The sequence below is a fragment of the Schistocerca piceifrons genome, chromosome 1 (genome assembly GCF_021461385.2).
Source record: "Schistocerca piceifrons isolate TAMUIC-IGC-003096 chromosome 1, iqSchPice1.1, whole genome shotgun sequence".
NCBI lineage: Eukaryota > Metazoa > Arthropoda > Insecta > Orthoptera > Acrididae > Schistocerca > Schistocerca piceifrons.
The window spans coordinates 696,525,572-696,539,382 of record NC_060138.1 but is presented as its reverse complement, the minus strand read 5'-3'; positions in this window follow the sequence as shown (position 1 = coordinate 696,539,382).

Below are 13,811 nucleotides of genomic sequence, written 5' to 3'. Positions count from 1 at the left end.
CACCATGCATGTTTCCATTTCTTTTTAGGAGGAATTGTTTCTTCTGCAGTCTGAATAATGTCCTTTTGTAGTTGTTCCCAACATTTAGGTATTCCTTTTTCCAAATGAATTTTGTAATCATTTATTATAGATAACTTCTGTATGGTATATTTTTTGCGTTGGTGTTGGTTTTTTTCTATGTGTTGCACTAACTTTTAATTTAATGATAGCTAGGGTCTGAATCTAAACCGGCGCTCTTGGCAACTTTTACATTGAGTATCTCCACTGCAGACTGTCTACATATAGCGACATGACTGAGTTGCTTTTCACCACAAATTGGATCTGGTGATACCCATGTGGGCTGTTTTTTATGAAGTTTCTTGAAGAATGTAGATTTTAGTATTATGTTATGCTATCTGCACAGGTTCAAAAGTCTTTCTCTATTAACGTTGTTTCTTTCACTTGCAAATTTACCACTATGGATCTGTGCTCACGTTCTTTGCCAGTTTGTGCCTTAAAGTCTCCAAGTAGTACTACTGAATTTTTCGATGCAATGTGAACTAGGACGTTTGTCACATTTCACCGAAAATTTTCTGTTTCCTCTTTCTGTGTTATGTTTTTCTCATTCGTTGGTGTATGTATAAACTTCGCTTAATGATTTAAATGTTGGTGTGGAAAGAGTTTCACTAACTGATTTAAATTCTGTTAGTCAGTTCAATACGTTTTTGTTTACAATGAAACCTTTTCCAAATTGGGGTACATTCTTCATAACTTATTTTCCCTTAAATATCTGGGATCATTCTGAATCGAAAGAGTGTTTATCAGAAAATCTAGTTTCTTGCAGCGCTGTTATTTTATATTGCTTTTCATTTATACTATTTATTAAGGATTTTAATTTTCCCGTGTTTCAGAATTAATTTACATTGAAAATGGCTAGGTAATTTATGTTTCTGTGTTTGATTTTATGGGTTTGTTTTTTAAGGAAGATTTCAGAACGCTCAGACTCATTCTTTGCACAGTTTCGTGGATCCCCAGAATCCGAAAGCCTACTTTTCATTTCCTTGGAAATGGGAGATTAAATGCTCCCTGGGGTAAAACCTTGCACGGAGTGCATCTTTATTGTCGATTCCTTGTTGAGTTACGGTAACAAGTCCCCTGAAGATACTACGCAGGATTGTTAGTTCCGAGGAATACGTTTCTAGCCGCACCTCTGCTGAATGGAGACTGTTCGTTTAGTTCAGGTGGTCTTCCAGTTCGTTAGGCATCTTTCACTGAGCCTGTGTCGCGAAATTTCTCAGTATGTCGACGAACCACATTTCGATGAGGCACAGCTGTTGACGGGAATTTTTCAGCAAATCACTCCTGCATGAAGTCCGTGTAGGCCTATTTATCGCTTCGTCGAACAATGTGTTCAACAAGAAAAATACGTTGCTCAGTTGAAAGAACCATAATTCAAAAACAAACTGAAGATTTAAAGATTACACAAAACGTGAATGGCTTTCATCGGCTGAACAAATAGTTAAATGTTACGAAGCAGTAGAAAGAATTAAAAATCAATTGCTTGTGTAAGAACAATTCTACCAACTTGTGTTCTACTCTTCGTTTCGAACTTCCAACGTGATATATATATCTGCAGCCCGTAGATCAGTGCACTGCGACATTCCGAACTCATTGTCGTAGTACATACTGCACCAATATCCAACAATTCCTTCTGGAAAAAGAATGGAGAGTTCTACATGACCAAACAATTGAAAGAAATTATTTGGGAGGATGCCGGAATAAGTCATGCGTTAACTAATCATTCTCTTTCAAATAAACTGTTTCAGATCAGTGTGGAACTGCCCGTCCGTAAATGCAAGCCTACTCGTATTTGCGTTTTTTGACGCAGAGTCCTAGCTGATGCCATCATTTCACGTTCTGTTTCAGAGATAATCATTGCATCATCCGACAACTATTCAATGCCGAAAAGAAGGGTGAAAAGTCTCAAGGAACAATATTCGCCATTTCATATTGGAAACAATGCAACACGTGGGAAAATGTCTGGGATTAGGCGAGTGTCAAGGTCACGATTATGGCTGTATGGCCTGCAGGAAAAAGAACATGAGAAAAGAAACACGAGATTTCGATTCATACTTAAGAGCCACCATGTGGTGAACTGCCGTATACACCCGATGAAATTCTCCTGGTGTGACGTCAACTTTTCGTGCCACATTGATATCCACATCTGACGGGATGTCAGAGAATGTTTCATGCAAGACATCCACCAGAAAAGACAGTTTCTAATGTACAGACTGTTCTTATCCACTTACAATTTCGTTTCACGGCAATAAAGAGAATGCACTCATCGTATCTGTTCGAAGAACTAGTTACACGGGTATGAATGGCCTGTAATATACCCATAACATTAGTGGTATATTCCATGCCATTCAATTTTTGTGTGCTACAGGCAACTGTCCACATATACTCGTATCTTAAAACGTATCTAATAGAAATTTCGTTGTGATTACCCATGTCGCTGGAACGTCTGCAACACATACGTATAGTAATAGCGGCACACAAGTGACTGCAGTTATAAATAGTCGAAGGACATGTAAGAGAAGCAACAGTTGAGAAGGAAGTCTGACAGCCTCTCAATGATATAATTTAATCTGGCATTGAGCTATCAGTGAAGGAAACAAAAGAGAAATTGAAAAAACGGAACTGAAATTCAAGCAGTATAAATAAAAAATTTGGGGTTTGCCGATGACGTAATTTTGTCAAAGGCGGCAAAGGACTTGCAAGAGCAGTGGAACGGAACGGATTGCGCTTTGACAAGAGGTTACAGGATGAATATCAACAAAAATAATACAAAGGTGTTATAATGTAATCAAATTAAATCAGGTAATGGCGATAGAATCAGATTAGGAAATGAGACACTAAACATAGTCGATGACTTTTACTTGATAGGTAGAAAAACAACTGATGATGGCCAAAGTAGAGATGACAACAGAAATAAAAGGGAAATTTGCTAACACCGAATATAAATTTATATGTTACCAAATATTTTCTGAAGGCAATTTTAGCCTACGAGGGAAGTGAAATGTGGATGATAAGCAGTTCAGGGCACAATAAAACATAAGCTATCCATAAATGGTGATAAGGAAGAATGTTCAAAACTAGATGAGGAAGTCGAATGGCAAATTAAGAGATACTGATTTAATTTGAGAAAAAAATTATGGCTCAACTTTAGTAAAGGGAGACATCACTTGAGATGGCACATATGATGCATGCAATTTTATGATGGAAGGAAGTGTGAGGAGTAAAAATTGTAGAGTAAAACCAAGGCATCTCTACAGTACCCATGTTCAAAACAGTGTAGGTCGTAGCAGCTAAGTAGAGATGAAGAAGCTTGCAAAAAGATAGACTAGCTTGGTGATCTGCATCAAACCAGTCTTCCGGCTCAAAGACCACAGAAGCAACACTCGGAAGGCAATGGCAACTTTAGATAGAATATAACCTTGAACGTACTTCCGCTATCTCCTCCCCACTCTGTTCTCAACTTCACCTCTCCTATACCCCTCCTACATTCCCTACACCCCTCACAATCCACACTCATCCTTCCCCTCCCCATCCATCTCGGTCGTTTCCACACCTCTACCACATCTAAGCCACGTCTCTGTTCAGGAAATAGATCAACTACGGAGCTACTAAGCACATACACATATGTAGATCGCCCAGTAGCAACGCAGTGTTTCAATACCATAAAAACAAAACAGAGAATCACGTTTCTCAGTTCCTTCATAAGCCACTCAGACAGCTGTGGAGATGATGGGCAGGCATACCATCATTTTCATCCAATAGTGTTGGCAATTGCACAATGTCTGCATGTCATTGGACATACGCCATGGCCAATATTAGTTCGCTTTCCATAACCAGGGGGCCTAAAAAGGTGCAATTACCATGAGAAATTAGAGAGAATATTCTTGGCTTATTTTGCTAGATTTTTCTGTTTCCGGTATTGCTATTGATGGTGGTATGTGATTGAACAGATGTGTCTTGAGCCTATGGGTGTCGTAAAAAGATGCTAGCATAATTCTCTAGTTGGTTTTATTTTGTTTTTTAACGTTTTCGTAGAAAAAAGGTTTGAAGTTACTAACACTTCCACAGCTAAATCAATTACCTATTTTTTGTTTGTTAAAGTTACAGCTGTTTTCGAAAATATTTGTGAGAAAAATGTAAAGTGTTTTGTTTATTTATTACATATTACACATTTGCGCTTTTAAGACACTATACACCAACTAAAATTCGCTGAATTTTGATAACAGTGTTGTATGCGATGTTGGGGGAGAGGGCGGGAGGATCTGTTAATGCAAATAATGCTCAAGTTACGATAAGTATAAAAATGAAACCTTAAACCGTGATGCTTTTACGTTTATCAGTAATGACTCGCTTCATCAAACAACATCTTAGGGGTAAAATGGTAATGCTTAATGTTCTACAACAGAAAAATATAATTAACGTTATTGACTGGTTCAGAAAGCTTTATATTAGTTTCGACTTTAGTCCTAGTTGAGGTTATGTTAGATAGATTTTGTTATTCTTATATAGAATTTGTCATTATCTTCAGGTTAAACATAATTGAAATAGCAACTGATGAAGAATATCTGCAAATATTAACAGTATTATTACTGCCTGTCATGTATTTCTATCACAGACTTACATCATATACAAGATGACCTTGATCCAACTCCATAGGACAAGAACGAATTTGAAATTCAGCGAAGAGTGTAATCGGTATCACATGATACTAATTTACGTTTACGTAAAGATAAGTAATGGTTCCTAAGCGGCGCACAGAGCTAATTTAGGAGCATAGAGATCTTGGTTAAATACTGAAATTAACAGTACATAAAAAACTTTGAACTAAAAAAAAGACAACATGTAGATAAGAACAAATGCCACCCATCCCAGTGGAGCATAAACCCTGTTAGGACTAAAACCGAAACTAATATAAAGCTGTATTACCAAGTCAATAACGTCAGTTATATTTTCCTAGTGTGGAACATTATCATGAAAATTTAGTATATTTTACTTGGAACATTGTAACTTAGTAAAGCAAAATTCCGGAATACAGTAAGCAAACAAATTGTGTGAGATTTTTCTCATAAATGCTTTCAAAGTTAATACAACTTTCAACAATCAAAAAAACAGTTATTGACTTAACTGTGGAAATATTTGCAACTTCAAATCTTTTTTCAGCCAAAGGGTAAAATACAAAATAAAGCCAACTAGAGCATTGTGCTAGACTCTGTTTACGACGGCCACAAGGTGAACACACGTATATTTTGACACACACTGCTCACCATATAATGTTCTACCATTGTAGGCCCTCATGGCGTACGGAAAACTAAGTAACATTGGCAATGGCGAGGCTCACAAGGTTAACACATACGTTTTGGCGCACATTTCTCTCAATAAATATCGGTAAAACGAACATTCCCATCCGAATAACGTCAAGGTTAGTCAGTTAAACTGTTGTAGTATAATATTTCGTTATTTTAGTTCCCCCTGGTGTAAAGAAAACGAACTAATGCTGGCAATGATTCGAATATGTACGATGCCATGAATTCTTTGTGTACTTGCCAGCATCCTGGACGAGAATGATGTTATTCCTCACTCATCATTGCCGTAAGAGGCTCTTTGATTGGCCCATTTCCAAAAAAGAAGGTTTGGCTTATGAAAGAGTAGAAAAATGTGTTGACAGAAGCTGATATGTCAGTAAACTACTGAACTGTGACTGGGCTGAAAATGTACGCAGATCAAAAAAGTTTTCCATAACCCCGGAGCCCAGAACTCCTGAAGATAGACGTTGACTGTGGATATTGTATCACAGACAGAGACCCTTTGACTGTTCAGAGATGTCACTAAACCCGTCCAAAAATGTAAAGAACCATGCATGAGCAGCGCCTATTAGACAGACGGCGTCCGACAGCCGATCATTTGCAGTCATTCTACCAGGAAGGAGGTACACGGCTCGTGTTGTCGGTCCCGCGGTTCGATCGCGTCCGCATTGTTACTTTATGCCAGGAAGGGCTCTCAACAGGGGAAGCGACCAGACGTCTCGGAGTGAACCAAAGCGATGTTGCTTGAATATGGAGGAGGTGTAGAAAGACAGGAACTGCCGATGAAATGCCTCACTCAGGCCGCCAAAGGCTACTGCTGCAGTGGATGACCACTACCTACGGATTATGGCTCGGAGGAACCCTGATAGCAACGCCACCATGATGAATAATGCTTTTCGTGCAGCCACAGGGCGTCGTGTTATGACTCAAACTGTGCGCTGTAGACTGCATAATGTGCACTTCACTCCCGACGTCAATGGCGAGGTCCATCCTTACAACCACAACACCATGCAGCACGGTACAGCTGGGGCCCAACAACATGCCGAATGGGCCGCTCAGGACTGGCATCACGTTCTCTTCATCGATGAGTGTCGCACATGCCTTCAACAAGATAATCGTTGGAGACGTGTTTGGAGGCAACTCGGTTAGGCTGAACGCCTTAGACACACTGTCCAGCGAGTGCAGCAAGGTGGAGGTTCCCTGATGTTTTGGGGTGGCATTATGTGGGGCTGGCGTACGCCGCTGGTGGTCATGGAAGTCACCGTAACGGCTGTACGATACATGAATGCCATCCTCCGACCGATAGTGCAACCATGTAGGCAGCATATTTGCGAGGCATTCGTCTTCATGGACGACACTTCGCGCCCCCATCGTGCACATCTTGTGAATGACTTCCTTCAGGATAACGACATCGCTCGACTAGAGTGGCCAGCATGTTCTCCAGACATGAACCCTATCGAACATTCCTGGGATGGATTGAAAAGGGCTGTTTATGGACGACATGACCCACCAACCACTCTGAGGGATCTATCTATTTCTGAAATAGGTTGTGGTTTACGTAGAAACTGAGAAATCTGTGTGTCTTGTTGGTTTTCGTGGAGTAAAATATAAATTGGAGGGCTACGTATGTGTAACACATATGGCTTAGGTGTTCTTTTCTTGGTCTGTTTCCAGAGGAAAGGAGAGGTGAAGATGCACGAGTTGTGAATTACTTTTCATAGATACTCCCTGAATGTCCTGTTTGCGAAACAGTGGCCTAACGTTCGAAGGACTTGAGAAATGTGACTTAATACTGAGCTGTTATCAGAAGTGCTAAATGTGTGTGTTAGCTTAGAAGCTCAGTGACTCTCTTGTTTCCACAAAACGGGAAAAGGGAGGAGGGGGCGGGGGAGAGGGGTGTGAGTGGGAGGAAATAGTTTCGGGTGTAGGGTATGGAGAAGGAAGCAGGAGGAAGGAATGGAAGGTAAGTGTGATGAGGTGGGCTGAGGTAGGGCGAAAGGAGGCGTAGGAAAGTGGGAGGAGAAGAAGGAGAGGTCAAGTTAGTGTTTTATTCACAAAGTATTCCCACTAACAACATTAGTGGTACATCAGCATAGAGTGGTTTGCCTGGACGTTAATTGTATCGCCGTATGCAAAATAGACTTGTATCCAGTGTTAATGACTGCACTCACATTTTACTCCTCATAACAGTGAAATTTTCCCTATCTTGAAGTTATTGTGAAACTGATATACGTAAGAGAAATGGAACGATGTTTCCAGTTTAATGTTCCATGACATAAGAGACAGCAGTAGCCGAGTTGGGAGAAGACAGGGGACGAAATAAACCATCGTCTCCTGGGATAACCATTGCTTCATTCACTCCAAGTGTTACGTCTATACTGTAAGAACGTAAATGGAGATATGTGAGCTGAATTTGGACATCACCCTTCCAAAATACGAGTCCTGTGACTTAACTAAGTCATTAGGCACAGCAGTGATATCATCTATGTAAGAGTCTGAGGTTGCACGGTACAACCATCACAAATTGAGAAATTTTTCGGTACTTACACTGTGATCGGACCTGAGACTGAATACTCTGTGTCGTACGTTGCTGCCAAGCAAGAATGACAAGCCAGTATCACTTCACTTGCTCTGTTGCATCTGTAAGCCTTGGGAAGTGCCGCGTGGCCAACAACTAGTACATAGGTGGCAAACAGTTTTCGCAGTGACAGCAACAAGCAGGAGGAAGGTAAGGACTGAGGAGTTGTGGAATCGGTAGTCAGTAGAGGGATCACATTCTGTAGAAATCATTATTTAAATGATGAAGTTCTACGCCAGTTACGATGTATCACGGGCAGCACGACGCTTTTCGTAGATTTGTCATATTCGATTCGAGTGCTTTGGAAGGTTGCGTAGGTATTATATATCATGTCTGCATGTGTGTTGTCCTGGCCATACTGCCCTGCAGTCGTCTTTCTATGTTCGCAAGGCACAGTGGCACCTTCCCCATGCAGACATTTAAACAAATACAAGACAGCGTTTCTTAACGTTTAATTAAAACGCAGTACAAACATATTCCGCAATTTTAGTGTTGTCCTTTGGCAAACTAGCTAAAATTCAGTGTGCTTGTTGGTGTTTTTGTGCGGTCTTAGAGTTTACGATTCTATGACCATATCTCGAAAAATTTCGACCTTGAATTACTATTTCCCATTAGTGCAGTACATAATTGGAAGTTTAGCATTCTCGACAGTATAAACCTGCGTAAAAGGATATTCCCATTTTTTTAACCTAGCTCTAACACAGTTCTGATTTGGGACATAAAATCAACACATCCTCTTATTTTGAGGGAGAGATGGTACTGGTTGTCGGGGAAGACGGGAGGGAGCTGAGTGGGAGCCGGCAATCTCCCCATCTCAAAAAAACGATTCAAATGGCTCTGAGCTCTATGGGATTTAACTTCTGAGGTCATCAGTCCCCTGGAACTTAGAACTACTTAAACCTAACTAACCTAAGGACATCACACACATCCATGCCAGAGGCAGGATTCGAACCTGCGACCGTAGCGGTCACGCGGTTCCAGACTGTAGCGCCTGGAACCGCCGGCCTCCCCATCTCAGATTCGTACATATAACCTACATATATTCCACTGTCTGTCTTCCCCTACAGTTTTACCCTTTACACTTCCCTGGAGTACCATGGAAGTACACATGTTTTACCATCTTATCCCTTCTTATAGTTAGTGTTTTTTACATCTTGTTTTACTCGCAGATTTTGCGGAGAAACCCCTCGTTTCTTATCGTATCAATCGACCTAATATCCAGAATGCTTCTGTAGCAGTATCATCTAGGATTACCATTGTACTGCGTTATGATTTGACGTAATCAAATACTATCAATGATGTGGTGCGTGCTCTCGAGTGTGTGTGTGGGAGAGAGAGAAAGAGAGAGAGAGAGAGAGAGAGAGAGAGAGACTGTTTCTCCGTAATGAAGGAGGAACAATATCTTGAGAGCATAAAAAGACAACTGCAGGGCAATATAGGCAGAGAAACATACCCACTACACTGGTTCACTCCTACGGCACTCGGAAATAGAAATAAATTCCTGAAAAGTTGCGTCCTACACATGAAAAATCTTGACTGGTGGACAACTTTATTATTTAAATCATTATTGTCACAGACGCAAAGTTTAACACAAACTTCGCGCATGACAGATGAAATTGAGCTTAAGCTGAGGATGAAACTTAGACAAATTTTGTGTTTTATTGCGTCATCCTTGTTGTGAGCTTTATGGCTAAAATAGAGCAACAGTGCAATTTTAGTACTCTTTACTCCGGTTACGAAGTACGAGGTCTATTCGGAAAGTAAGGTCCGACTGTTTGCGAAATGGAAACCACAGTGAAAATCCGATGAAGCTTTGCACAGATGCGTTGCGCAGTGCCTCTAGTATGCTCGTCGATCGCGTCACAGCACTTTTTTTCAGTCTGAGCAAACACTGAGCACGTAAAGATGCTTATAACAATAGAGTCTCCCGCCAAATATGAGGGCCTGGTGTGAGACTTCGTCTGATGTCATGCAGCTCACATAATATAGCTGTCATGCGTTTCCTTCTGCATGGCAATTGGCTCAAATGGTTCAAATGGCTCTGAGCACTATGCGACTTAACTTCTGAGATCATCAGTCGCCTAGAACTTAGAACTAATTAAACCTAACTAACCTAAGGACATCACACACATCCATGCCCGAGGGAGAATTCGAACCTGCGACCGTAGCGGTCGCTCGGCTTCAGACTGTAGCGCCCAGAACCGCACGGCCACTCCGGCCGGCTTCTGCATGATAATTCTCGGCCGCACTCTGCAGTGGCAATGAAGATGCTTCTGCAGCGTTTTCGATGGGAAGTGTTTGATCACCCACAATACAGCCCGTAGTTGGCTCTCCCTGATACTCAACTCTGCTGACATGAACCGCTGGCTATGAAGACAACATTCTGGCACCGAGAACAAGCTGTAGACCAGCATAGAAAATTAGCAGGCAGCTGCCTTCTATGACGAGGGTATTGGAAAGTTGGTATAAAGCTACGACAAATGTCTAAATCTGAGCGGAAGGTGTAGCCAACTATTGCAAATAAGACATTTTTGATTTTCACAGTGGTTTCGATTTTGCGACCGATCGGATGTTACTTTCCAAACAGGCCTCGTATCACCCATGAAGTCACTGTGAAATTATATTTTTGGATCATTCAGATGCAGAAAAGATTTGGCTACGGGCTGTTCCAAAACCTAAATTTGCTAACTTTTGCAGACATTTCACTAACAAACAACAGAGGCTTTTTGGCGTGAATCTGGATTTGTTCTCGAGTCGATTCAACAAGTTAGCGCACCAGATGAACTGCACCCTTAAACGCTTCCAGTGGTTGCCCTGGAGCGGCGAAACGCGGAAGCTGCTTACGGTGGACAGAGGGGTAGGAGGGGGGTAAGCGACATCGCAGCGGAGCCGCCGCGCTGGGTCGGAGCCCACGGCGTGTGTCTGCTGGCGACGGCGACCCGCGAGGGTCCGCCTGCCGTCGAAACAAATCGCCTGGGCGTGGTCCAGACTCGCCACGCGGAGCACAAAAAGCCCTGCGAATCCGCTGAAAGATTCGCTAAGCGTCGTTACACATCGCTGGCATTTCGTCGCCAAAAGACAGTGGAGCGCTGTTTCAAATGTGTATCAGTCTATCCCATGTTCTGGGTACTTACAGAGAAGCTCCGGAATCGTTCTATGGCTCATTCTGCTCAACATATAATTTAGCGCCCGACGTACTGGTGCTACGATATTTGCAGGGGTTCTATGACGCGTTTACTATACTGGCAACTTCTCTTGCTGCTCGTAAAGGATAAATACTACAAGGAATTTCCACTGATTTATCTTTTGTAAAAATGATCTAGGCCACTCATCTATAGATGTATTCACAGAATTATACAGAAACTTGAGACAAGCCCCTATCAAAGGTGAGCTGGAGGGAGCGCGATTTCGAACACGAGTTTCATAGCATATAATATCGTCAGAGTCTGTGAAGAACATATCTACCAAACTCAAAATTATTGGGTCTACAACTTTGCTTCTGCCGTGTTGCAATAAATGGCAGCAGCGGTAAGTGGCGGTGCAGGTGGCAGGTCATAAGCGTGACAAAATATGCTTAGCTATTTGTAAACATAACCCAAATATTAGTCAATTTGTGATGGCGTCGGAAAGCTATTCTCGATTAAATATGTCAACTTACGAACATAATTCTCGTCTTCAGCAGGCAGTTTTAATTTTTGTTTTTTGCCATTTAGAAGTCTACGTCAGTTGATCATAAAACGTTTAGCGAGACCTATGATGAGGCATCCGTTGGAGAAAGAGCTCGCAGATAATAGTTTCAACGCTTCAAGATCGGTAATTTTGACTGCGAAGACGGTAATAGCGGTGGAAGAGAGGTTTTCGAAGCTACTTAGACAGCCGGAAAAAAACACAGCAGATCATTATCAAAAGCAACTGAAGTGTTTGAGCTGAATACTGAAATGCAAGCCTTCAGAGTACACCGTTAGACAAAGAAACGTGATTTTAAGCAGACATTGCTCAACACCATGTCGCAATACCCGTCAAAACATTCTTGGTAACACTGGCATGCGAAGTTCTACCCCACCCGCCGTACTCTCCCTCTGCTTACCACCTTTTTCGAACGATGGTACGCAGCCTTACTAACCAGCACCTCTCATCATATGAACAAGGTCAAAATTGGATCGATTCTTGGATTTCCTCAAAAGACGCCCAGTTCTTCGGCCGAGGTGGCCGATACTTTGAATCATAAATTTTTGGTAAGTTTTTCACAATAAAGCCTCGAATTTCGAGGAAAAAGAAACAGCGTAAGCAAACTTCTAGACCTAATAAGGCGGATGGTTAACGCTGTGAAATGAAAGGATGTTTCCCAAAGATGCTAGTGCCGTAAAACTATCAAAAAGTTGTGTTGTCGAGTCCAGCATAGTGTGAAAACTTTAGACTCTAAACCCTGCAAATTTTCCTCAATAATTTGTTCAAATGGTTCAAATGGCTCTAAGCACTATGGGACTTAACATGAGAGGTCATCAGTCCCCAGACTTAGAACTACGTAAACCTAACTAACCTAAGGACATCACACACATCCATGGCCGAGGCAGGATTCGAACCCGCGACCGTAGCAGCAGCGCGGTTCCGGACGGAAGAACCTAGAACCGCTCGGCCACAGCGGCCGGCCCAGTAATTTGACTAGAGCTGCGAAATCTATCAGTTAGAACAGTTAAATGATTGTCGTAACGGTATTCATCACATCGAACGATAATTCGTTTCACGAATCTTGTAACTACCACGTCATTTAGATAGTTACATATTACGTACTTCAAGTTCCAGTTACGTTTTGACGGATAACTGTGAACTGAACAACAGTTTTAAAAAACTTATATATATATATATATATATATATATATATATATATATATATATATCCGTTGTAAATCGGTTCCATATTAACGCTGCGAGTGGTCTTGCGGTAGCGTTCTCGCTTCCTGCGCACGGGGTGCCGGGTTCGATTCCCGGCGGAGTCAGGGATTTTTCCTGCCTCGAGATGACTGGGTGTCGTTGTGTCGCCTTCATCATCATCATCATCATGCAGCCACATTACGATCGGAGGAAGGCAATGGCAAACCACCTCCACTAGGAACCTTGCCTAGTACAGCGGTGCGGGTCTCCCGCATCGTCCCCTACGCTCCTCGGAGTATGGGACCTCATCATCATTAACGCATTAGAGTGTCTATCAAGTTTTGCCGCCAGTGTAATTACAGATCACACTGGACCTCTGCGAATAGCTACACTTTAATTATAGCCATCCGGTAGTAGGAAGGTAAATGATAAAATCTATAGGTGATATGTGGGTACATAGGGAGCGAAATATAGGACCCAGAACTGCCACCTATGGCATGAACAATGGCTCTAGCCTGGCGGAGCATGAAGTCGAACTGAGCTTGGATGACAATTACAGATACGCCGTTCCCCGCTGCTTCAACTCTATGCCAGAGTTCCGCAGTCGGCTGGTGAGTAGTTGAAATGGCTCTGAGCACTATGGGACTTAACTTCTGAGGTCATCAGTCCTCTAGAACTTAGAACTATTTAAACCCAACTAACCTAAGGACATCACTCACATCCACGCCCGAGGCAACATTCGAAACTGCGACCGTAGCGGTTGCGCGGTTCCAGACTGCAGCGCCTAGAACCGCTCGGCCACCCCAGCCGGCTGGTGAGTGGTGACGTGCCAGTCACTATATAACCTACGATCAAATGTGTTCAGTGCGCGAGAAGTATGAAGAACATGTTGGCCAGGCCAACATTTAGAAACAATCTTTATCGTGGTGGACCAGGACAGCAAGTGCAATATGCGGCAGTCTTTTAGAATGCTGACGTCACGGAGACCTCGAAGGCAGGAC